Consider the following 25,091-nt stretch of genomic DNA (forward strand, 5'->3'; position numbering starts at 1 on the left):
GGCACGAGTGTGAGCAAGAGTCCGGAATAGGGGAGTATCAGGAAGGGAAGGGGACGATAGGAAGAAAATCTGTGATAAGGAGGGAATCGGTTCGTTTCTCTAGAACGTCTGTGAAACACTCTTACAGTCACATATCCTCCCACCTTCTCCCTCAAAACGTTATTCCCAGATACAATGTGAGAATGGGTTCTGCCTGCCTGCTTTTGGGAACTTGATGGCATGTTGGGAAGCTTAAGGAATTTCAATTTTGTATGCTCCCTGCGTAACTAGGAGTTGTATAAACGTACCCTGTGGATGGTGGGTGTAATATAAAAACAGAATGGGCACAATCTCTCTTTCTCTACCTCTTTCCTCACTTCTGGCCACATTAAATTTGAGTGTTGAGAATGATACAAGTTCACAATGATTCCTTTCTCACACATTCAGCCATCCACTAGTAGACTTTCATCCCTGTGAATTTATACACTCCCTGAGTCAAAGCTGCTGCGAAGAAGTTCAACCCCAGCCAGAAAAGGGGTGAGAACATTTCTTCACGCTCAGGAGCTTTATAGTTAAATAGCAATTTCAACATTCGCACTTTGAAATGATTTCACAAGATGTAAAGTAAGTGGAAACTGTTTTATGGAAGCACGTCGCATTCACCCATCCGAAACGCCAATGTCGAACGAGATCTCATGAAAGTGCCCCATCCTTCGACTTAATTTGACCTATCCACAGCAGGTGGATGGAATCGAATTAAAATGTTTAAATCAAAACACACAGATTACGAGGGGTGAAACACTGTGGTCGAATTGACAAAGTTTACTTTTATGTGACACTGAGATATAAAACTGTTTTGAAATAAATTGTTTCTTATTTATATTGCTCACTCTTCTGCCACTGCTAAAATGTCGCTTTGAGAATATGGCCAGTATCTAGCTCTGTAAAGCGGTCTTCCGACTAGAGCCTTAGTCCAATTCAAGAAGGACTCAAAATCCTAAATAGCGAGCAATTTTATTGAGAGCCTAATAAGTCATTTATCTTTAATAATCCAATCCTAAGTTAAATTTTTCCAAAAATTATGATTGATAAGACATTAGACCAAATAGGGGTGACTGGGGCACATGTAAACATTTTCGATAGATGCGAATTTGAGGTGATTTTCCAAGCACACAGTGACTTTTTGGAAAATCTTTCTTAACTCATGTTTTACCCTTGGGTATAGACAATACATCGAAGGTAATGCGGATGCTGGAAAACAATTGAGTTTTCCATAAAAATAAAATTTGTGTCACTGTGCATTTTTCTCTTTTCCCAAAATACCTGGGGTAGAAGTAAACACTTTCTGGGGAGGATATAAACACCTTTTTTCCCACCCTTGAAATTAACTTTGCACCACTTTCAATTATTTTAATTACTAAAGAGATATATAAAAACTGTATATTTTTCAAAAAATCACGACACTTTTTACAAAGAATAATTAAAATAGCAAAAAAAAACTAAAAGCATGCATATCAAAGACATTTTTCAATGGATTTTCCCCATATTTTGACATCATGTGACTTTTTATTGAACACAGTGCCAGCAATTTTTTTCGTAATCTATGAATTATAGATATTTCGCATGAAGGTCAATTTCCCGCTCTTTTACCTACTCATTTTGTGAAATTGAAATTGCCTGTTTACATCTACCCCAAATGCTGTTTTCTGACCAATTATTAATTCTTTTGAAATAATGTGAATCTCAATTTCTCTAGTAAATGCATAAATATAATCCTAAAAGATGTAGGAAAGAACTGGTATTGCTACATTTCGATTATTTAACACAGTTTTTAATTTCCAGATGGAAATCCAAATGACCAAAATAATCGAAACATCAACATTTTCGGGAAAAATGATTTTTATTTTTAAAGTATTAGGAATTTATTGACCAATTCAGCTGTGGACATACATCCCCATGGTATCTATGAATGCTTATGGGTTTTATCCTCTGGAGTCTTAAAATTAATGAAAAAAATCACAGTGTTTACAACTACCCCAGTTTACTATTGCCCCAGTTCCCCCTAAGCCATATAGCTAAGCCTTAGTTCTGAAGCCGGTATAAGCCAAGACTCTGTAACCTATTCGAAAAGAAACAGTTTATGGAAATTACAAATGAATTTTCAATTTAACAAATATCAATTATTATTATTATTATAAAGTCATCATTAGCAAAACTTCGTGTTTAAAAGTTCGCAAATTTCGCAACGGTTTTTACCGTTCTTAGTATTGTGTCATTTTCTATGTTATCAGGTTCATGTTAACAGCCTATATTTAAACCGATTCCTGGATTACCTAATGAAAGCTTGCTCAAAATGACATAAGAGTATTTGTATTGAATTTCCAACAACATGATAATGAATGATCGGTTCATAACCGGGTCATTACTGGTTTAAAAACTTATTCAATAACTTATTTTTCCCAATCAATTGAGAAATTCTAAGTAGTAAGATTCAATCGAAGCGATCTACATTTTAGTCAGTCTGACGCTTGGTCTTGTATATTGATTTAGTAATCTCTGAGGTCAACAGTCTGAGAGGTTTAGGACCTATAGACAAATTCGGATATCTGGTGAAAACGGAGTAAGACCTTTTTTCGCTTCTTTCAATTTTTATCCGCTACAACGTTTTGGGAATACGATGTCCCCTTCATCAGGTATAGAATAATTAAGAAAGAAACACGTAAGGTATATATCGTTACACTTGACTTGCACTGGGATTGGTGGACAAGATTGGATCGTGGAGCTCATCACTATGGAGAGACACATATTCTGTGTCTATCCTCTCCATGGTGATGAGCTCCACGATCCAATCTTGTTCACCAATCCCAAAGCAAGTCAAGTGTAACGATATATACCTTACGTGTTTCTTCCTTAATTATTCTATACGTGATGAAGGGGACATCGTATTCCCGAAACGTTGTAGCGAATAAAAATTGAAAGAAACGAAAATAGGTCTTACTCCGTTTTCACAAGATATTGCACTCCACCAGGCCGTATATAATCGAATAATTCGGATACATCTGGAACGAAGCCATGTTCTCGCTCTCAACACCGTTTCGACAGGGAGACACTGACTCGGAAGACAGGTCCTTTACTTAGCTCACAGAATCGATAGAAAAATGTTACTTGGAAAGAAATCTAGGGTAAGTGTATCAAATTTCGGCCAGCTTGCAATTTCGGCCACCTTTTTTGTTCCCTAGAATTCCATGAATTTTTAGTTTTTTCATGTGAAAAAGACTTTCTAAGAATTCCGAAAGGGCACGGAACTATGAGAACCAAGATATCCGAAATACACCACCAAAGAATGATTTCGCATTAAGAATGATTTTAAAGCAAATAAAGACGATAAACTGTCTACAAGGTTCCATGCAACACTCCTTAAATGTAAGTAACAAAAGAAAATAAATTTGTATTAAAAATATTACATTTCAAACTTAAAACTTTGGCGCTTGTAAGCAGCTATGCCGAAATTTGGCACACTTACTGTAGTGTTTCCTTAGGGAGCAGTATATTTTACAACAGGAGGTCACTCCCCCCCCCCCCCTTCCCAAGCTATTAAGATATTTCGCGTAAAGGTTTGGGAATGCAGAGAAATTCCCATATGTAAAAGTAAGCTTTGGCTTCAATTCTACGGGCTACATGCCATGGGGTTGGTCGTACTGTTATAAAATTCCCCTATTGAGCGTTTTTTTCCTCTGGTATACGGTAAATATGACCAGGATTATCACCAGGATAGAGGCCACAATGTCGGCCACTCCAAAAAGCTTCTCCAGTTTCCTCATAATAAGACCCGTAGATTTGCGTAGGAACCGTCTCTAGGAACCGTCTCAGAAGCAAGTTTCTGCTGGAATTGGACAGGAATGTTTTGAGGATTATAGTGGGTATCCTTACATGTCATTCTCTAAACTTGCACTTGTTCAGAATGAATTTAACAGCAATAGCAGCATGTAGAGTACCCGGCACTGTATACCTGAAGGGATAAATATCTTCTAAGAAACAAAAGAGGTGATTTATTGTCAAAGAAGATTCTTGGGTTTATTCGGGAAACCGACTGGTTTTGAACCCAAGAAATGGCACACGGGGGGTACAAAGAGCTTTCTAGCCTAAGTGTCGAAGCCCGCTTTTATTCAATCTATCTATATACCGTAGATACGGGAGTCTTGGACCTACGGAGATGACTTTGAACCCATGCAAATCCTAAGATTTTCTTTAATTCTACTGCTTAAAGATGGTCTTTACTAAATCGGATATAATAAATCGGATTTGTGAAGACCATCCTTAAGTGCTTAAATTTAAGAATTAAATTTAAGCACTTAAGCATCTTAAGAATTAAAGAACATCTTAAGAAAAACAGGGGTGATGACTTTGCCCCGGAGGGTACTTACTTACTTACTTAACCGGCGCTACAACCAATTACTGGTCTTGGCCTGACTCAGGACGCGTCGCCACTCGAGCCTATTACGCGCCACTGTTCTCCAATTCCGCACCCCTAATGAGCTGGCGTCCTGGTCCGCGCCGTCGGTCCATCTGAGGCTGGGTCGGCCTCGTGTGTCCTCGAAGCATAGAGTCCGCCCCTAAAGACTTTCCAGGCTGGGTCGTCCTCATCCTTGCGCACCAGATGACCAGCCCACCGAAGCCTATTGAAGCATATTTGCTTGACGACAGTTACCTCTCGGTAGCGCTCGTACAACTCATGGTTGTCTAGGCTCCGGAGGGTAAGGTCACCCATTTCTGCGGTACATTCCTCAAGGATTGGAAAAAAAACCTCACAGATCTTTACACTCAATAAGGCTTGGGAATAACCTTAATAAGTGTTGGAACAAACCTTGAAAGTAATCCCAACCCTTTCCTCGTCTGAGGGTTAATTTTAAGAATTAACCCTCATTGGATAATTGGATTCTCCGGAAATCCACGAGTTCAAAGAGTCTCCCTGTCAGCGGGTCCTTATTACTCAGTATTGAACAGTGCAGGAGGAGTGACAGTGTAAAGTCCTGGTTACCGAACTTCCATGAGGTCCATATAGCTGATGATAAATTACTTAAATATTTCTATTCAATTTTAATACGGTTTTAAATGATATTTGAACGTGTATACGGAGTAAAACCGTATGCGGCCATTTCGTAAATTTTCTTTTATCAATTTCTTTAAGGACTAAACAAAACCTCACAATTCAAAATTCAGCAGCAACAGAGCAAGGGAGATTATACTCAAATATTCCCTATAACATTAAACTATTTTTGCTCAATATTCCACATTTTGGGAAAATCAACATATTTTCATCCTATGAACGTTGCTTGATCTGAACGATTTAATATTGAAGCAGTATGAAGTTACAGCCACTGAATTCTCAACAGCACATGAATAAGTAATTAGTTATATTTTTGCACTGAACTGACGATTTCGCCGCTCTACAGCCAAAAGTGCAGTGAAGCTGAGTCGAGACGGGTTAGTTAAAATTTTAAGTCCCTTTATGAAAAATCGAATGAAATCAAAAATGAATTTATAAACTGTCACATATGGTCATATGAAATCCATATAAAATTTTCCACGTAGTTTTTGAGCATGATTCGCCCACTCCTGCCAATGTGTCAATCCACCATCATCATTGCCACTGTGCCATTGTCTGACCTCTAACGATACATCAGAACTCCACTGACCATCATTGTCCCAGTGATCGGATATGAACATCAAACACATGACATTTTAATCGATAATTGCGCCTCTTTCATATGAGGGAGCCAGAGTTGGATAATTTTTAATTGATGACCCCCACCCAAGCTGTTCACTTTTTTTTTCACAAAATATGATAAATTGATGCGCGAAAAGGTCAATAAAATACAAATTTCTCATTTAGATTTTTAACAACTTTTTCTATGGACTCATCACTGACGCTCGCTGGACTAATATCCACCAAGTTAAGATTTAATTATTCACTCCACTGCTCTTTCATGTTGCAAAACTCAAATGACAATTTTTGAATTTATGGGAGCTTCCATTCAAAAAATTCCAGGTTATTTGTAATTAAATTTTACCTCAGAAAATATTTATCTCTCTATGAAATCGCTATAATTCCAAGTACTACACCATTTAGTTAAAAATGTTTCAATGCAGTGTTTCGCAATGAAATTAGTTTTGAAAGTTTTAAATAATTGTTTATCACTTTTCAATGAATAAATTTGATTGCAATCATTTCAATTAGACAGGTTGCAATATTTTGAACAAGTTTTTAATTAATTTAGTCAGTAGATAACTTTCAAGCGAAATGTGCAACCTTTAGGTAATGTTTTTATGAAAAGAAATTTAAAAAGAAAGCAATTAAAAAGATATTACTAAGGTACTTTGAGTGTATGCAATCGGATATAGCAAACGTTTCCCAGGGGTTCCAGGTTTAAATTCCCTTTAGGTCACTAGGAATTTTTCTATCCTTAAAGGTGTTTGTATTGTATCCAGTAAGTTTCACTACATTTAATTCCTGTTAGCATAAGATTAACAACCCTGTTAAAGAAATTAAATCATATTGTATATTTTTCTGGACAAAACATACTCGTCAATGTGTATTATTTGTAAAGATATCACAAATTATGATCTTTAATTACAATTTTAATCATTAACCGTTTTTTATCATGCTATTAATGCATACTTTTTTTATAATCGAATCGTTAATTTTTTCCAAAAACTATAACATTTAGGGGGAAGTGGGGCATCTTTGAAAGTGGGGCACCTTTGAAATTGGGATTTTTCGCCTATTTTTAAATAAAATTGAGACTTATCATGATATAATTTAGCAGCACAAATAGATTAAGAAGCTAAATTATATCACCATACGGCTCAATTTTAATTAAAAATAGATGAAAAATCCCAATTTCAAAAATGCCCCACTCTCAAAGGCGCCCCACTTTCCCCTACAGTATATTTTTAAACCACTAATAAACGAAATTTAGAGAGTTTTATAGATTTTTAAAATTAATATTTTAGTTTGAAAAGAATATTGCGTCTAATAAGGAATACTTATATGCAATTCTAAAGATTATACATTAGCAAAGCAAAAATTAAAAAGTTTATTAAACATTTTAGTATTTTTGGTTTCATTTTAAAGGATTAACGATTTTAAATGCTTCTTGATCCATTTGGAATCGCAAGGAATCTGGAAATTCGGCCCCTTTCACGATTCAGACAAATTCGGAATTTTGCAGCTTTTGTTGATTTTGATCCTTTCGCAATTTTGGATTTTCAGAATTTCGAGAGATTTAGGATTTGGCCCTATCAGGATTTCATTTTTTTGGATTGTGACCGATTTAGGATGTAAATGCTTTCGTGTTTTTGGATTTTTATGGCTCCGGCACACCTTTTAGATCAGGAAAATTTCATGAAGTCGAAATTCGAATTCCTTTCTTTCTCACGTGCTTTGAATATGTCTATCTCATTCTATTGTACTCTTCTTCTTCTTTTAAACATCACTCCAAATTCAATTAAGCTCAATCGAATTTTCTGTGTGAAAGAATGAGATAGTTATATGGAAAATACGTGAGAAAGAAAGGAATTCGAATTTCGACTTCATGAAATTTTCCTGATCTAAAAGGTGTGCCGGAGTCATTAGGATTTTGAGTCACTCACGATTTTAGGTGTTCGGAATTTCGACCATGTTTCGGATTTTGACTCATTCTGTATATTGATGCATTCAGGATTTTTACCCTTTTCGCATTTTGGGTTTTCAAGATATCGACCCAATTACCCAATCACAAATCACCCTATTCGAGAATTTGAATTTTCAGTTTTGCTATCTATTCGGTATTCTGACCCTTTCGGGATTTTATGATTTTTTCAGGATTGCGACTTATTCACGATTTTACATATTCGGAATTTCGAACAATCCAGGATTATGTCTCATTCCAATTTTGATGCATTCACAATTTTAACGCTTTTAGCTATTTGGGTTTTCGAGATATCAATCTATTCAGCTTTTCCATCCATTCGTGTTTTTGGATTTCAGGATTTCGACTCATCCACGATTTTAGGTGTTGGGAATTTCGACCAATTCTGAATTTTGATTCATTCAGGATTTCGATGCATTCGATATTTTGGATTTTCGAGATATCAACCTATTTGGGTGTGTGGCCCATTCGTGATTTCGGATTTTCAGAGATTGCAATCCATGCCGTATATAGAAACTTTCGGAACTTTGAACATTCTGGATATCAACCCACTTGGTACTTTAACTGTTTCAGGATTGCGGATATTCAGGATTTCAACCCATTCTGGATTTTCGATTTTCTAGATTTCGGCACATTATAAACGTTTATACTAAACGGGGACGTCTTGATACGGAATATTGTAGTTAATAGTTAAAGATATCCACGTTTTAGAATTAACAATCATTGTACAGTAGCCTCTTGCTAAATCGGCTCTTTTTCAATCGAGTAAAAAATTTTGTTGACAATTTTCACGTTTAATTATGAAGCTAATTTGCTCAAATTCGCTGTAGTTCTTCCCATTTTATCGTGATTCTTTATAATTGAGCGCTTTTTGTGGAATTTACAATGACTTTGACGCCCAAATCTATCGATAAACCGGATGACATTTTGCCCCAAATGCCCAATTGAGAGAGAGTCTAATGTAAATATTTTAAGAAAGACATCTTGTTATACTTTATATTGAACACCGTTTATTTCTTTTAAAGAGATATAGACTAAGGTTGAAGTATTTAAAATTTAAAACATACTAGCTCATATGGAGACATATTGAGGGTTTTTTTTAATTGTAACGCTATGATTACGACAATATTTTATATTGAAACCTTAAAGAATTTTTAATTTAAACCCTTTAAAACAACTTTAACTTTGAATATAAATTCATTAAATCTTTACATTGCTTCTCTTTTGTCTTTTCAGAAACGTGATGATACGCTGGGAAGAGAATATAAAAGCACAATCCCAATTGTACTCATACATCTCTTGTCATTCATCAGCAAAGCTGTCTTGGAATTTCCTTTAAACCACAATCCACTGGGTGAGTAAGAAATTGCGTATTACATTTAAAAAAAATCGGACTCAAGCATTGATTATGCTCGTCATCACATTTGATGCAATCTTGTGGTTGCTGACACAATGCGCCTATATGGCCTATCTAAAGGCATCTGTAACATACAGATTCGGTTATTTTCTAAGAGCAATGAAGAAAGAAAATTTGTTATTATTCCAAAAATATCCGAAATATCCTAACAATAACTTCGTCAAAATTGCTGAATTGGCAAATAATTCAAGAACAAGGAGATTACACATGGATCATGGAATTTATTTAATACACAGTGAGAAAAGTACGAGTATGTATTTCTCGTGCATTTGCTGAATATAGCAAAGAGAAGATGAAGCAGAGATGTGGGTAGAAGGAAAAGGCAAGGAAATACCCATGGGGATTGCATTGGGTAGGGCGAGAAGTGGAAAAAGAGGCAACCAGAGAGAAATTGTACCATTTAACTATGTTAGAAACAACTTGAGTATATCTTTTGATAATTCACAGGAGATTACTGAGCTTTAATTGGATCTGGTATGAGTTATCGCTGGGTGTGAAGCACCTCGAAAAAAAGTCATGTGAAATTACAAGTCAAAAAGAACGAGGGTAGAAAAGCGAAAAAGAGAGATTGAGGGAGAGAATTTCCCAATCCAGTTTCGCCCCCCCCCCCTCAATGGGAAAGCCTCACGGCAACACCATAGCGCACCATAATTCTTTAACTATGTGAAATGTGTTGAGTTTGAAAGCCATAAGACATGAGGGATTCTCAACGGTTTGTTCTTGCCGTTTCGCCGTCTCCGTGGAGGAGTGCTGCGGAGTGTGGGGCCCCGAGTAAACAGACAAGAAACATGATAGGTATGAGAAATTGCTGGTCTGGGGGTTATTCCGTACACCCCAACCATCCAAAGACAAACACTCGTAGTGCGGCTTTAGGTTGTGAAAGCGAGATAGTGGAAATCGAAGACTTTCTTTTGGAAACAATTCACAAACCTCCCAGTTGAGAGATGATTGTCTTAGCGTGGTCTCCGTTGGCCAAACGAAAACTCATTTTGGAATTGAATTAAAAACTTTCGCTTTCTCACTTACATAGCATCCACTGTGAAAGCCACACCAACCAATCCTTCCAATTCTATATAGGGGAGACCGGGGAGGTTTGGGACACTTTTTCATGTTTTGACTTTGAGACACTGTTCCAAAAAACCACGATAGTGTATTACAATTTTATGCGGTCTATAGGATACTTATGGGTATTGACTTTATAAAAAGTACTAGATAGAACTTGGAAAACAACTGAGTTTCCTTTGAGAAGATAAAATATTTTACTTGACGCTTTGTCCCAAACCTCCCCGATGTGGGGCAGTATGGGACGCAAAAGGGGATGTTTGGGACGCGTTTTTTCTCGCATAATTTGTATCACTGGAACACGTTAATTAATTTTAAATACCAGATTAAAAATATTTCTGATAGAAATAAAAATGTTTCATCTTTTATTTACACTTAGAAAATAATACCAATTTTAACAAACAATTGCATACCACCTACAATCTTGTCGAAAATCAACATCCCATTCATCCCCTTTCAGGTGTCTCAAACATCCCCGCGGGTACTTTCGGTATTTAAAACCTTTAAATAAAAAACAATTGCGTATAATCTCTGAAACTTTTATAAAAATATGTTCCCAGATTACACTGCTACCTAATGAGATAAAAAAGTTTTGATTATATATCGCTGATATAAAATACAAAGAGGAAAACTGAGACGTCAAAATATACGATTTTTATCAATTTTTAAAAAAATGTTCATAGAATTAAAACAATAAAACTGAGGATATCCATTCTTTTAGTCAAGATACATCTTAATATTGCCTACGATACAGTAATGGTTAAATCCCATTTATTTAAAAAAATAATAATGAAAAAATCGCCTTGTCCCACACTACCTCTGTCCCAAATCTCCCCGGTCTCCCCTAATATCCCATCCGCCCCTTCTGACGACACTCAAGTACCCCAAACAAAATCCTGACCACAATTGTAATCCATTTGAAAGTTCACAGAGAATATTGCATGCTTATCATTTGGATTAGAGTTTTCACACAGTTAAAATAAGCTTTTGTAGAAGTTGTCTGCGGGGTGCTCCAAAAAGATCGCGAGAAGCAAACTCAAAATAACACTTTTAAGAACTTGGCAAATGGGCGGATGGCTGGTGTTACTGATTCCACATTGATAAATTGTTAATAGTGTTTTATAGAGATAAATTCGTCCTGATTGTAATGCATTCGTGCTACTCTAAATTGCTCGCAAAGCTACAATGTGGGCGGAAACTTTGAGCATAATTTTTCCCATACACACACAAAATCCATGTGAAATGTGCTTTAATTAAATATCACAATTTATCCTCAACATACTTCCAGTGATATACCCCTCTATATCCTCTGTCCCATTCCACCTATCTCCTCAGATATAAGTTAAAATGATAGTGCAGATATATTTCCAACGTTCAAACATTTATGTTTTTCCCGCCACCACAGGAGAGTGTGGGAAATTGAATCAATTTTTGATTTCTTTGATTTTCTCTATCGCCTCATGTTGATATCGTATGCTTCATTTTCTGCCCTCGTATCTACCCAATGTACACAAGAATTCAATAATACTGAGCTACTTAAAAAAAAACGATGAACAAACAATAAACACAGTATTATGGTTTTCCACTGTTTGTCATCTCCCATTTTCCATCGATGAATTTCGCTCAAGAGTAATATTTTTCCTGGGAATTATATTGCAAAAATATTTTCTCCTACTCTATTGAAAAACATATGTGGGAAATTTGGAAAATTTCCGCAGTAGATTAAACTTACTGGCTTCTAGTAGCTTAAACAATTTTCGTATAGTTTACGTCCCCAAAACCATAATGATTCACATCGATGATAGAATTCCATTCTGTCCTATCTCAAAAAGCCAACATTTCATAAGTTAATATTCTCTTTTATCATATTTCATGAACACTATATTTCAACCATGAACTGAATCTCAGTTTGAGAAACAATAGACCTATTACACTATATTAAAAGATTTAAAAAAAAAAAGCTTTGGACGATTGAAAAACTGATAAAACCGAAAACATCATTTATAGCTTGGCTGTAAGTCTTGCCATTCAAACGATTCAAACACTCATCAAGAAACTTACAATAAAAAAATTTTAAAAAGAATTAAAATATAAACCTGACAATATAGGGGAAGGTGGGGCTACTTTGAGCTGTGGGGCTACATTATTATACGATTTTATGCATATTTCTAATGGAAACTGGGTTTTAATCTGATGTAATTTGGATAGACAAAATAATTGTGGATCGAAATAAAATAATTGTAAAGACCAGCTTAATTTAGAAACAGGCGGAAAAATCGTATAACAATCTAGCCCCACAGCTCAAAGTAGTCTCACCTCCCCCTACGTGGAGGGTTTTCTATGGTTTTGATCCTGGAATTTGGTTACTAACGCTAAGACAGCGATGGTCGCAATATACAGTAAGTGAAATATGAGTAGGGGAAATTGGGGCACCTTTGAATGTGGGGCAGTTTTGAAATTAGGATATTTCTTCTATATTCAAATAAAATTGAGCCTTATCATGATATAATATAGCTGCGCAAACAGATTGAGAAGCTAAATTACATTATGATATGGCTCAGTAGGGGAAAGCACTCTCCCTTCGAACGTTCATGCCTTCGAATAATGTGAATTTTCTTTTGCTTTTCCTAGAAGACTTACACATTTCTATTAAATATTAATTAGATTATTATCCATTATTAATAATTATGTGATAATTAAGTAAAACCTCTTAGGAAAAATAGAACAAAATTCACATTATTCGAAGGCAGAACACTTTCCCCTACACAGTAAAAATTTCGGCACATATTTGTTCTAAAAATTAGCTCGTGAACGGACACCTAAAATTTTTAGAATAAATTTGTACCTTCTAGAAGAAACAAAAAGATACCCAATATTAGTAAAGAATATGTTCCAAAAAAATAGCTCGTCTACACCGAGAAAAATTTGGATGGTATTTTCTACAAATCGTGTCTTTAAATTCTACTGTCTCAAAAGATAGTAGAAAATACCATCCTCCATAGAAACTTTCCTTTAGAATCTACCATCTTGACATTTTAAATTTTACTATTCTATGGATAATAAATTCTAATAGCCGGATGGTAAAATCTACTATCCTCATTTAGATTTTACCTTGACCTCTCTTAGATTCTAATATCTGGATAGTAAATTTTACTGGCCGCATATTAAATGTTAAAATTTAACTGGAAGACAGTAAATTTTAACGCAGGATAGTAATTTGGATTGAAATTACTATCCAAGCTAGTAAAATTTGCCATCCTGCTGTTAGAATGTCATTTTGGAATATCGTGTATGCCGATGCAACGGTTCCCGATATGCTTTGAATACATTATAGGAGTTCGTGGCGCAGCTGGAAGATGCTGGACTGTCATCACAAAGGTCGCGTGTTCAAATCTCGGCGTAGTCATCAATGTTGGAAAAAGATTTTCACGCATCAAAATGACTTGAAATACAGAGATTGTCATCCAAGAAGGGCCCCAAGCTCTCAAATAATGGCTAAAAATTAATGGAAATATGGAAAAATAAATTTTTCCGACATTTTTCGTTCTAATATCCGGCTAGTAAAATTTACTATCCTGCCAGTAAAATTTACCATACGGCTAGTAAAATCTAATATCCGGGATATTAGAATTTACCATCCGGTTATTAGAATTTACTATCCATGCAATAGATTCTACAATTTTTGACAGTCCGATTTAATATCGCGTTTGCTGGGTGACTTTTTTACTATCCGGCCATTAGAATTTTGTATAGAGGATGGTAAATTTTACCATCCACATTTTTCTCGGTGTAGTATAAAATCGTATCCCTCCTCTCACACTCAGTCACCCGTCACCGGAACGAGGAGGCAATTTTCGCAAAATCTATGGCAATTTTCGTTCTACATGGTTCCACTTTTTTAATTTAAGATTCTCTTCCCCTCCTGCTGCCAGCACTCGCATATGATTTCGTCATGCACGCGTCGGTATAAAACCCGTCAAATCATTGCTCTACCTGCCGATTTTACTCGGAGGTTTTTTGAATTGTAACGGTATATTCTAGTACATTTAGAGAAATTCTGTAGATTTTCGGCAGAAATTCTTCCGAAAATCTGCAGATTCTCGGCAGAATTTCTGCATAAAAAATCTGTATAGTCTCCATTGTCTCAACAAAAATATTGTTGATTTATCAAGAAACTGTAGAAGTTGCAAAGAAAATGGTAGTTGCAAAGAAATTATTTGACGGAAACACTCTCAAGTTGATTTTTATTTGACGTTCCTTATGAACTTTCGCCACCGAAATCCATCTCGATTGAAGTATAAGCCTTAACTGTTAGACGAAATCACTTACACAAATTTGTTCCCGACAATGGGAACAAAAAGATTCCCCATATGAGTAACAACTTCGTTCCAAAAATTATCTCGTCCACGGACACTGAAAATTTTTGGAACAAATATGTTACAGATGTAGGAATAATATTGTTATAAAGAAAATGTACCAATTTGTTCCTAACGGTGGGAACAAAACAGCCGAGTGCAAAAATTGTATTCCAACTTTCAGAAACAAATTTGTATAACACGAAATCAACTCAAATTTGTAGGCATTCCACCGTATCAAAACGGTTCCAAAAAATAACTCTAACAAAATTGTAACTATATTTCGTAACAAAACTGTAAAGAGAACATTTTGGAACAAACAAACATCTTCTCTAGGTATAAATTGGTTCCAAAAAAAATTGTTTCAAGAAAAACTTGTTCCAATACTTTGGTCAGCGTCCAAAAGTTTTTACCGTGTAGCTAACACAATGAATGATAAACCTACCTAGTTCAGCTTATGCAATTAGAAACTGTCGCACATTTTTTGTTCATAAGATGAGATTATTATTAATCGTATCGAGATATATTCATTACAAAGTTGATCATTTTTTTTGCAATGTCCATATCCCGTGTTAGAAGAATCTGCTAGTCCGTTTGTAGACTCGCCCAGGAGCGCCTTCCCCGCATTGTGGATGCTTCTTCCATGCTCCCGGAGTTGTTGGGCGTAGGCGGTGCATTATATTACGTTATTAACATATGAAAATTGTCTAAATTAGACATTCAGATCTTTGCACCGGGCGGGACTCGAATTCACAAGAGAAAGTCGAGCCGGGGAATCGATCCGCACAAGAGGCAACGGTCTTGCCTATTGCGCCACTGATTCCCCATAAGATGAGATAAAATTTCGGATTAAGGGTAAACGGTATGTTGAACAAGATAATTGGTATAGTCAGGCCCTTAGAAGAAAGTACTCTCCCTGCGAACGTTCATGTCTTCGAATAATGTGAATTTTCTTTTATTTTTCCTAAGAGACTTATGGCTAGAGATGTGCGCCGAGATAATTTCGGCGGCGGCGGCTAACATTTAAAAATTGTCCGCGGCTGGCTGCGCGCCGGCGCGCCAGCTGAAGCAATCGGTTGCGGCTCAGCTAGGCGCGCCAGACTTTTTTCCTTAACATTTTTCGATTACAATCCACATAAATTTTATCGATTTTCCTCAAATTTTTTTCTTGCTAGAATTACTAATCATGGAAATCTATTTAAAAAAAAATAGTAACAACAAAACAGATAGAAAACAATCTGTCAACATTAGGCACAACATTTTTATGATTTTACAAAAAGACAGATTCAATAAAAATATTAAGAAAAATTTTTGAAATCCGTAGACGTAAAAATAAAAATAATTTTATCTGGAATTATAAATTCAAATTCAATATCCAATAGAAAAATTGTTTTTCTACAAACAAAAATATTTCTCGATGAAAATTTAATAACAGTTGGAATATTTGGTAAGAAGTTGAATTCGATGCACTTGATTAAAATATTATTTTAAAAAAATGTTTAAAATTTTAACCCTTTACGAACCATTTTACCCCTTTACCCCATTTTTTACGAACCGAAAATCATCAATAAAAATGAAACTGGTGAACGTAATCAATGATAAATCTTACATCCATGGGCGTACCTAGCTAGGGGCAGGGGGGCAGCTGCCCCTCCCCCTAGAAGCGTCAAAGATGACTAAAACAAATGAGAAGTAAAAAATATATTTAGTCAGCAAAAAATTAAATATGATAAATAAAAAATACAAATCTTTCCAAAAATGGATTTAATTCTACTGCTTTTAAAAGTTGTAAATTTAGTCACTTCTCAAACTTGATGTTTTACTGCTCGTTTGTACAGCATCAATACAAAAATGAGCTCATAAAAACTCAAAAACAATTAAAAGCCCCATGGGGGGGAGGCAAGGTAAGGTTGTTGCCCCACTGTACTACATTCAAAAATTTTAAAAAGTGTAAACACAGTGCAAGTAGCCCCACCTCCCCCTAGTTAATAAATTATTTTTTATAAGTCGACTCAAGGAACATCGAGAGGCTAGTGCGACCTATAGTTAGAGAGGTCTCAGCCTTAGCTACGCTACAACATACTAAAATTTCGTCGAAATTGGAAACGCAGATTTCGAAATATTCGATTTCGAAATTAAGAAAATCAATCTATTGATTATAGCGCCCCTGGCGGTGGTCACTTGAAGTTTTGATGCTCCTAAGAATTGTATGTATATTTTCATAAGACCTTAAATTTACAACATCAGTGATCAAATTCTGATAAAGATTCAGCTATTTTATCCTCAATAGTAAAGGATTGCAACAACACACACGGAATAAATTAGAAACGTTTATAAATGTGAGTTCCGGAGGAGACTTTTCTACAGATTTAGAAAAATGAAGAAACAGCACAGATAATGATGAAATTTTTACCAACATTTGGTAACAAGCATATAAAAAGGAATACCGGTAATTACTTTACGTATGTTAGAGCTACCTTTCAGAATTTTTGAAGCTTCCTCGCAACTACCAATTCCGCTAGAGAGCTTTTCATGTCTAAAAATAGGGTGGCACAAAGTTGCACCCCCTGGCACAAAGTTGTATGATTTGACGGTGGCAAATAGCTGGAGAGCTGCAAAAAATATCCTAGATTCCTTCAACCTTCTACTTTGTAATTACGTACAAACATGAGAAAAAAATGACTTTAGGTAGTCAAGAAAAATTATTTTCTTTATGGGACACCGGTATTCCAATCATTCTTAAAGGATTAACCCCTTAGGGACCATTGGAACAAAAGTGTCCCATAGAGGAAAAGATTTTTCCTGAATATCCAAAGTGGCTAAAGGTCGCTGTAGCAAGTCAATCAGAGCATGTTTCCTCTATAGTTCAGTTGGTAGAGCACTCGTCTAGTTAACGAGAGGTCTCCAGTTCGATTCTGGGTGGAGACAGGAATTTTTCCTATCTCCACTAAAACTGGATGATTTGACTGTCATTTGCTCTGATTGACGATTTCTCTGTATCTAAAATTATTATTTTTTTTAATGTTCATACGTAATTGTGAAGTAAAAAGTTGTAGGAATCCATAATATTTTTGCAGATGTACAGCTATTTGCTATCTAGTAAATATTGAAGCACAAAAGTGAATAATTTTCAAACTACCGCACTGATGAATGATTTTTATTATTTTTTTTTATAATATATATCCAAATTTATTTAAGCAAAAGCCTCTTGACAATAGAAAGTATAATAACTAACTATCCTAACTATACATTTTTTTTTTCATAAGAATGAAAATTATCTATTATGAGTATAGTCAGAAAAATTACTGAATTGAGTTGAAATATAAACAAAATTCGCCGCGGCGCGCTGAAAAAGAACTGGCGGCGGCGGCTGGCGGCGCGCATTAAAAATTTTTGGCGGCGGCGGCTAAGCAAAAATTTCGGCGGCTCGCGCCGAGCGGCTGAAATCGGCTTGGCGCACATCTCTACTTATGGCCCCTATACACTACCATTGTCTTTGAAACTAAATAGTCCCGTAAAGACTCAGTTTTCTTTATTGTATCCCTTATAGCGCTGCGATCGCTTTTTCTGCAGGAACATTTTTTTACCCCTTCCCAAACTACCATACACTGAGGATTTAGAATCAAGAATTAGCGTTTTCAACGTAAATTTCTATTAAATGTACGCACTTTGATTGCTGAACGATTTCTTAACTGCAATATCAATGGATTTTTCGTACAGAAAGGAGCACTTTAACCTTACAATTACGCCAATCTAAATGCATTTTAAGATTTTGCGACATTGCGTACCATTGCTCTCTATGTTTTTCCAACCAATTGACATTAGGAAAAGCACCTAAAAACACCCAAAGTGAAGCTTTCTATTTTCAGCCCTGGCTCTGATGTCGCCTAATCACCGTACAGTAGACTCTCGCTAATTCGGCTCTTTTAAGATCGGGCTACTTTTTAATTCGGGCGACAGTTAAATTCGAAAACTGTTTGTTGACATTTTTTAAGTTTGATTTTGATTATCAAATGAAGCAAATATGCTCAAATTTGCAATGGTTTGTCATAGTTCTGATGTGTTTTTGCATTATTAAGGAGTTTTCATAAAATTTACTATAAGTATGAGTATCTAAACTCTAAACTCAACACGTGTATGCCCGATGAATAAAAAATCGTTGCATTTCAAAAAAATTGTTGCCCGAATTTCTCTCTAATTGGGGTGACATTTTGGTACCAAATGCCCGAATTTGAGAGAGTCTACTCTAATTTCACTAGACCTCATGAATTTAAAAGATCAGCCTGATCCTCCAAATTATGAGCTGAACCACGAGTGTATCGACACCAATCCTCATTTTTCGGGCTGATCCTTAAACTGATCCCTGTGTCTAATTTGGGCTTTAGGCTTTCTGTTTGACAGAAATAGATGGACTAAGTTCACTTGGTGTGGATTTTCTATTAATAAACCGATTTTGAAGCGATTAAATTATTATTTCCTTTTATCTGTCTAAATCAGTTTGTTAGACACAATTTTTCTGACAAGTTACATGTACTACGAGATAATTACCGGTATTTCTACTGTAATTTATGCAGGATGTATAAAACCATCACATTCTTATACCCCTTTTCATTAAATTTCTCTTGCAGTAGGATCTGTTATTGTTCTTTTCTAATAAAATAATTCTATTAAAAATAATTTGATTCCATTTCTCAGTTATCATATTATAAACTACAAAATGTGGAAAGGGACATTTGTGATAAGGGGAAGTACTGAATTTTGATACACTTCCTATTTTGTTATTCAATTATTCAGATCTTCTACAACAATTGCTTGCTTCCTGACACTTTCATATTCAACAGGATAACCATATCAATTATTATCGTCAAGTGCATGTGTTGAGAGAATGGTGAATATTCCAGTTGAGGGACTTCCCTCAGGAAGGTTTGCCAAAAGTGGGAGTCAATAAAATAATTTAATGCTCAATAAAACATAACAATAATACGACGAAATGTACCAGTGTATAACCCGAAGGCATCTCAAGAGATTGTTCACGATTATGATTATGTGCAATGTGCTGACCACAGCACAGTATGTTTCAGTCTATTCAGATCGTTAAAGTTGGACTTGAAGGAGGATTTGTCCACAACCCACTTTTACGATGAACTTGCTAGCTCGACAAAAGTAGCCTCTAGCCATTTCACGCTTTTTGTATTAAGTCTGGTTCACTATTTTAAAGCATTAAACTGTGTCCAATTTCATATCGTTTGCTCCCTAAAATCGCAAAATACGACATTTATGTCTCCACTTTATGCTCCAGTAAATGGTCACACTCTACCGATTTTTCGGCTCATAATAGCGGCAGTTTACGATTTTTATTAATGAAAATATGAAATAAAATCAAAACATCGAATGTTGAAGTAGGAAAAAACTTAAACCAATCTCAAATTAATCTTTTAAACTATTTTTTAACATAAAAATAAAATTTTTAAATGGACTGTAAGGCAGTATGACATGAATTTGTTCAGTTTGCTGTAATACAATTTGCCTCGTTTTTTTTTCGTCGTCGCAACATATAAAACACATTCCTCTTGCAAACATTCACCTAATAAAATATTTAAAAGAATTTCCGTCTGGCGCATTTTCTGTCACCCATTTGTTCTTTCCACTTTGTCTACATTCTGTAGCGAAAATTTCTTTCTCACCCGCAAACCTCATGTACTTGAAATACGATTATTTACAAAGAAATGCACAAAATAAAACTTTTCCAAAAAAAAATTTCTCTTTCTCTCAAAATGCTTGTGTCCTTAAATATTTCACTTTTTTTTCTCCATATCGCGAAAGACAAGAAAACCAAATAAAAAACAGAAAATTCTTAGTGTCACAACACAAGTATACTATTTTTATTGGTTGGCATGAGAAAGTAGATTTAAATCCATTCATAATCCACCTTTCTTATTCTCTCTTTGTACAACTTCAGGAATGTCAATTCAATTGAACAAGAAAATTTCATAAATTCACGTAACATTTGCTTTAACTTTAAAGAATTTTCCCAAAAGTGTATATAGGGGATATGCTCATAATTTTGGACACTTTGAGGGTAAAATTGGACACTAAAAATAAATTGATTAATATCGGACTTTTGGAATATTGCACTTCAAACTCGGAATATTGATGCTCATAAGCACCCTGTCCAACATTATGAGCCTTTCCTCTAACATTTTACAAGAAAAAGTGCTTCTTTATTGTTACAAATTTTATTCACTTGTTGGTATAATTTAAAAGTTATTGAATCTCATATCGCACCGCGTATATTTTAATAGCATTTTGAGGATTTAATTGATTTTTAAAACTTTTACATAAATTAATAAGGGGAAGTGGGGTCCTTTCAAATAGGGCACCTTTAAAATAGAGCTTTGTATTTGTTGATGTAAATTATGTCATGGTAGGATCCAGTTCCATTTAAAAGAAACCAATTGTGAAGCTAAATTACATTTTGATAAGGCTCAGTACCAGTTAAATATAAGAAAAAAAACCTAGTTCGAGGGTACCCTAATTTAACCCTTTAACGACGAGACACTTTTTACGGACCGAAAATCAACAATAAAAATTTTACCGATAAACAAAATCAATGAAACGTCTTACATCTGACTTTGGAACATCCAAAAGATTCTTATTAGATGCATTTTTTACCTCTACGAGCGATATGGACAAAAATAGCCCAAAAATTGAAGTAATTTTTCTGACAATACCAATGAATAATAATTTTCAATCTAATGAAAAATATTACGTATAAATATTTTAGTTTCTTTTTCCAAAACGGTTTGGCTTGAAAAAAATTAGAAGTATAAAAAATAATTAAAATCATTTTTCAATATGAGAACTTAAAAATTCGTCATTTTCAAGGTTAAATATTTACTATATAGCAAATAGTTGGAGACTTGCAAAAAATATCCCAGATTCCTTCAACCTTCTACTTTGCAATTACGTACTAATATAAGAAAAAAATAATTTCAGGTAGTCAGGAAAAATTATTTTCTTTATGGGACACCGGTGTTCCAATCGTCCTTAAAGGGTTAAAGGCACCCTACTTCCCTCTACAGAATTTTATGTACTTTCCATATCTTGTTCAGCCTTAAATTTTTCCTCATTATTACAGTGATTTTTTTTAAAATAATTACTAAGCAAAACATTATACAACTGATATTCGACACTTTTCGAAGTAAACCTAAGTCTCTTTTAGACTCTATTTATCTAAAAGCACATTTAGCTTGGGGTAGTTATAACAGAGAATGAAGGAAATTTATCATAAACCACTAAGGGAGATTTTTTAAAAATCAAGGAGTATTACTACAAAAAGACGCATTTAAAAAAATACTTAACCATTTTCACACAAGGGAATTCCGAAAGCCACCCGAGATTGCACCAATGAGTCTCGGGGAATCCTGAATGTGTCGAACTTCTGAATAGATGAAAATTCCGAATGGATCAAAATGCTGAGAAGCCAAAATCTTGAAAAGTCCAAATCCCGAAAAGTCAAAATGCTTTAAGCCCAAATTCCAAAAACCAAAACCCCGAATGGCTAAAATCCCAAATATCCAATATTCCGAAGAGCCAAAATCTCGAATAGGTCGAAATTCCGAATAGGTCCAAATTCTGAATGGGGAAATTCCAAAAAGCCAAAATCCGGAATGGCCAAAATCCTTAAAGATCCAAAATCCAGAATTAGTCGAAATCCTGAATGTGTCGAACTTCTGAATGGACACAAATTCCGAAAGGATCAAAATGCCGAAAAGTTGAAATCCCGAAAAGTCAAAATGCATTAATCCAAAATTCCAAAAGCCAAAATCCCGTACTCCAAAATCACGAAAAGATACAGTCCTGAAGAAACAAAATCGCGAACGGGTCGAACATCCGAAAGCCAAAATCCCGAATTGGGGAAAATCCAGAAAAGCCAAAAAAGAAATCGAATGATCAAATCCTGAAGGGAAGACAATTTTATAATTTCTCATTTGCAAAATTCAAATTGTTAGAGCCTACTTTCTAAAATTCGAAAATTAGCCGTTTTGAGATTTTGGCGTTCAGGATCTAGGCCTTTCCAAGACGATTCAGCATTCGGGATTTTGACTTCCGGAATTTTTCCTGGAACCACTCTCTTAATGGTTCGTTTCTGAGATAAATTTTGTCCACCACCTTTTATTACTTCACGAAAGATAGGTGAAAGTACTTCAGGATAAATCTTAATGCGGGACTTTATTTAGAAATGGAGGTTTCGAATCAAAATCCCTCCGTTTAGATGCTTCCACATTAAAAAAAAAAAAGATTTTTATCGATTTTAACGTAGGGGGAAATTTGGCTACTTTGAGCTGTGAGGCAACATTGACATTTCGACTATTTCTAAATGAAGCTGATCCTTACAATTATTTTATTTAGATCCACAATTGTTTTTTCTATCTAAATAACATTACGATAAAGTAACTGAAACTTCATCTTGTCCCACAATTATGTCCTACAGTTAAATGAAACTTGATCTTGTCCTATACAGTTGTAGCATTTCTGGAAACTTTCTTATGTACCCCATCAGGAATCAGACTATGTTTTTTAAGAAATCAAAAAATAAAACAATAAATGTTGTACATTTTTTCACAGTGTACAAAACATAACAAACGCGGTATTGAAAATTAATCCACATAAACCACAGAATCTCAAGAAAAGTAAACACACTTTCCTACATTGTCTTCGTCCACAAATTTCCCGACAATTTCCGCAATTTATCCGATACAGATGGTAAACATTTGGAAATGTGAAAGAGTACGAGAGCTTAACTTGTGTTGTATTATAATTCCGGAAATTCAATCGAATGAATCTTGTTTGAAAGTCAGTAAAATTAAACTTTGCTGACTTTCACTCTCCCTCTCACCACCCAAAACACTTTTGGTTAATTCTATATCATACCCAAGTGCTGCATACCCCTTTAGTTCCTCATTTTGTTCTTTGATGATGATCAATCTAGACAGAAATGGATGGATATAGTAATTAAAGGAATTACAAGTACTCTAATAAACTAACGTGAAAGATATTCCAAAAAACTCTCATTGTATTTCATATAAATTTGTAATACACAAAATAGACTCCTCGTTATTTTATTTTAAAACATTATTTTTTAATTTAACTGATGGTAATGCTATTCTTACCATGATGAATTTATGAAAGACATGCTGAAACTCTAAGTTACCGTCCCTGAGTGTTTTTCCTCTAGATTATAATGGGCAAACGAATAGGCATCATGCTTTCTTTGTCAAATTCGAGAAAATAAAGATAAAAAAGACATGGAAAAGCGTCCCAGCTTTTCGGAGTACTCGAACTTACTAGAAGGTACTCTTCTTGTGTTATCTTTTCGCATGCTTTTTAAGTGCATACCGATTGACTGCCGAATAAATTAATTCATAGATTAAAAAAAAAACATTGCGATATAAAAAATTGTTTAAGAAAAGTTGTGGCATTAGTAACAAGGATGCGGACATATAAAAAAGTCAATCCGACAAAGGTACATTAATTATGGGTTACCGATTAATTACCGATTAAGCCCAATACAATTGGGTTAAATGTTTCAAGATCTTTCTAAAAAATTCAAATTTAAGTAAGTCGGTTGAAAATTAGATCCGCAAGTGGTTAATCTTTGATGTTCGAAAATTCAATATCGAAATTGTTTTCGAACATAAATGTCCAAGGACGAAATATTCGCCTTACCTACCGATAAAACATATTCGAAAATTAAGAAAATCGTAGGATCCGTTTTCTAAATAAACTAAAAAATGGTTTAAGGGGAAAGGTTTGCGGAATCTTTGTTTTTTCCATTTTGTTTTTCCCAGTTTGTCTTTAAAATATTTGTCATCGGTAATTTAGTTTTTTGGAAACTTTATCTTTGGAAATTTTGTCTTTCATATATTTTAAACAAGTATATTTTATTAAATAAAATAATGATATTACAATGTTGTTTTTTGAAGTTTTTAGTTTCGTCATTCATGGCAAAGGGAAATTTTCTGTGTTTTAGGAAGTTTTTAATTTCGTCCTTTGGGGTAAATGGAAATTTTCTGAGAGAAGGGAAATTTTTTGGAAAGTTATAAAATATACTTGTGCAAAATGTGTTACAGAAAAAATTTACGAAAATTGTGCAAAATGAAAGAAAGGCAAGATTTCCAAAGACAAAGTTTCCAAAAAACAAAAATTACCGAAGACAAAGATTCCAAAGACAAACTGGGAAAAACAAAAGTGTAAAAACCAAAATGGAAGAAACAAAGATTCCCGATCCCAAGGGGAAAAGGTAGGGGAAAGTGCCCATGCTCGATACCATTGGAAGCTTCGTAATGACAAAATTTTTCCTATGTTTCTCAATAAACGTGACTTCGCAATATATAAAAAAAAACTGGCCACTTGCCCATACTTTTAAAAATAGTTGCGATGAGTCACATTATCGTGAAGCATAGAAAATTTAGTCATTACGAAGCTTCCAATGGTATCAAGCATGGGCACTTTCCCCTACTGTCCTAGATAATGTCGATTTATGGGGCGTGTTTAATTGGGATATGGGTTTATTTAATTAAGTAC

The 25,091-nt window shown here is 34.8% G+C and overlaps 1 protein-coding gene across 2 annotated transcripts in view; it reads left to right on the forward strand.

Moving 5' to 3' along the window:
• Positions 1 to 25,091, forward strand: part of LOC129806582 (protein amalgam) — a 189,050-nt gene that overhangs the window by 78,618 nt on the left and 85,341 nt on the right. For both annotated transcript variants that reach the window (XM_055855274.1, XM_055855275.1), the window contains exon 3: positions 8,907 to 9,024. The gene's annotated coding sequence lies outside the window, so the exon portion shown is untranslated. The remainder of the gene's footprint in view (positions 1 to 8,906; positions 9,025 to 25,091) is intronic.

Source organism: Phlebotomus papatasi, chromosome 3 (assembly GCF_024763615.1).
Source record: "Phlebotomus papatasi isolate M1 chromosome 3, Ppap_2.1, whole genome shotgun sequence".
NCBI classification, from domain to species: domain Eukaryota; kingdom Metazoa; phylum Arthropoda; class Insecta; order Diptera; family Psychodidae; genus Phlebotomus; species Phlebotomus papatasi.